Consider the following 2,919-nt stretch of genomic DNA (forward strand, 5'->3'; position numbering starts at 1 on the left):
ATATGGTTCCACAAAAAAGCAACAACAACAATTGAGGAAAAAACACGACGTGAAAATTTAAAGGAGGTTGTGGCGGTCCCGGATGAGGCCTTGCCCTTGCTGGTAGAAGTACCCTTGGCAGAAGAGCCACCAATGGATGACCCGCCATTAGAGGCCCCTCCGGTACAGCCGATGCAGGAGGCCTGAATAATAAGTTAGTAGGGTGGCATTCAAGAGTTGACAGCATGGAGGGCGGACGCTCTTATGCTGCAGCGGCAAAGCAAGCTACAACGACTAAGTCGATAGGCAACTATCTGCAAAGACCAAACTGGATTTCTTTTAGAACTGCTACTCAGTTAAAACGAGAAGGAATATGGGAACTTTTAGATGCCATTAAATTTTCAACCTCAAAGATACAAGGAATTGCAGAAAGAAAGGGAAACTTACTTGAAGCAACATGTAAGACGAGAGAGGATGTACTAGAGCTGCAAGAAAAATTGCTAAATTTTGAAAATGTATACGCAGTACATTTATTTGTTACCGATAAAATAAAGGTGGCAATAGGATGGACCCCAATACCAATGCAGAATGAGAGTTTAGTGCATTATCTAGAAGAAAACCATGGCACGATTCACGCAATTAAAATTAGAAACGACAAACGTGGAATGGACACTGGACTGCGTGTTGCAGTTACGACAAAGGACAGTCTGAAAGCGAACCCGATCCCGAGCTATTAACGGTTGATGGTTATCAACTGTATGTAAAAATATAATGGACAAAGAGAAACCTGCAAATACTGCAATGAAACAGGGCACAAAATCGCTTTATGCCCGAAGAGATGCGCAGACTTTCTAGCGCCTTTAAACCAATCTGAAGTCGGTGACGAACACCTGCCTCAAGAAGAAAACAAGTGCCTTCCCTTAAGGATAACGCTGGAGCGGTTTTGAGTGAAGAACTTGTGGACTCACTAGAAGACCCTATTGCAACCGATACCGTATTGCCTATGGCTACTGTGCCTGAAACACCCACCCCCGCCATAGGCCCACTAAGACTGAAGAATAAACAAACCAAACGCGGAAGAACGAGTCCCTCTGCCAACCAACCGAGACCTAAAACAGTAAGTTTTAGCAAAAAACAGTACACCGTTTCATGTAAAGCGTGCAACAAAGAAGGACACTGGTTTTAGATGACACGACGAACTATTTTTGTTTAAGTTGCAAACAGTCGCACTGTGCCTGAAACACCCACCCTCGTCATAGGCCCACTAAGACTGAAGAATAAACAAACCAAACGCGGAAGAACGAGTCCCTCTGCCAACCAACCGAGACCTAAAACAGTAAGTTTTAGCAAAAAACAGTACACCGTTTCATGTAAAGCGTGCAACAAAGAAGGACACTGGTTTTAGATGACACGACGAACTATTTTTGTTTAAGTTGCAAACAGTCGCAACTTGTTATGAGACCATGTTGCGGCGAGTTTGATGATCGATGGCTGGAGCTGTCTACAGCCACAATGGCCACTGTCTATATTGTAATGAAGAGATTTTTAAAACTGATTCGAAATCCGATGAAGAACATCATGACTAATATATCTCCATATACACACAACATGTCAATACTACAAATAGCTTCATTCAATGTAGGGGGAATTAGAAACAGAAAGAAAAGGAGAAGTATCTTTAATTTTTTGAAGACCAAAAATTTTGATATTATAATGCTGCAAAAACACACTGTACACCAGAATTGGCTAAACAGTGGGAGCTAGAGTGGGGTGGAAAGATTTTATTTGCAAATGGAAGAAATAAGTCAGCCGGTGTTGCAATACTGATTAAACGAAAATGCAACTTCGTTGTATCCAATACTGTCATCCAACCTGGTGGACGTTACCTGCTAACGAACTTCATGATCAATGATAAAGAAATCACTGCAGTATGTGTGTACGGCCCTAATCAGTACGACGAATGCTTCTAATAACCTGGTAGAACAGATGTCGAAATTTTCATCAACAGATTTTGTCGTCGCAGGAGATTTCAATACTATCTTTTCAGACATCATGGATAAACTCGGTGGAGCCTCAGTTCTCCACAACCGAAGGGCAAGAGAACGGGTATTCGATTTAATGTCAAAATTTGATCTTCACGAAATATATAGACTAATGCACCCAGACAAATTTCCTGCATTTCAAAATCCCCCCTTACTGGTAGCAGATTAGACTTCACCTTGGTATCAACAAGTTTGGCCGAAACGACAGTCCTTGCGAAAATTGTACGAAGTGTCCATTCCGACCACCAAATTTGTTTCACCCAGATTCAGCTGGAAAATAAAAACCGCGGATCTGGGTTTTGGAAGTTCAACAACTTATTACTTAAACACGACGACTTTGTTAATACGATCATAGAGGATTTTAAACGTTTTAATTTAAACGGCGAAGTGTCACCTGCAATAATTTGGGATACTATCGACGCCCTTCCTATTCCTAAAATCTGTGAAGAGGAAAGGCTCCGATGTGAAGAACATAACGGAAAATAAATGTTACGCTGCTCTCAAGAATATGAAAAATAATATATGAAAAATAATAAATCTCCTGGACTCGACGGCTTCACGGCAGAATTTTATAAAACATTTTGGGAGGATTTAAAGGATCTTTTCATGGAATCTTTAAAATGGTCAATTCAACACAAAACTCTCCCGGAAAGCTCTCGAAGTGGGCTCATCACACTGATCTTAAAACCCGGTAAGGATGCGTGTTTTGCTGATAGCTATCGACCCATCACACTCTTAAATGTTGACTATAAAATAATTTCAAGTGTTCTAAATAATAGACTCAAAGCCAGTATTCCTTCAGTAATTTCACATTGGCAAAACGGATTCGTAAAACAAAGACACATCGGAGACAGTATCCGGCTATTATTTAATATTACCGATTATGCCGATTCCAGAA

General features: G+C 40.8%; 1 pseudogene; it reads left to right on the forward strand.

Annotated features, from left to right (window-relative positions):
* LOC149724102 (uncharacterized) lies at positions 1-2,322 on the forward strand (annotated as a pseudogene).
* The last annotated feature ends 597 nt before the right edge of the window (positions 2,323-2,919 follow it).

The sequence above is a fragment of the Ciona robusta genome, unplaced genomic scaffold (assembly GCF_009617815.1).
Source record: "Ciona robusta unplaced genomic scaffold, ASM961781v2 AP042741.1".
NCBI classification, from domain to species: Eukaryota; Metazoa; Chordata; class Ascidiacea; order Phlebobranchia; family Cionidae; genus Ciona; species Ciona robusta.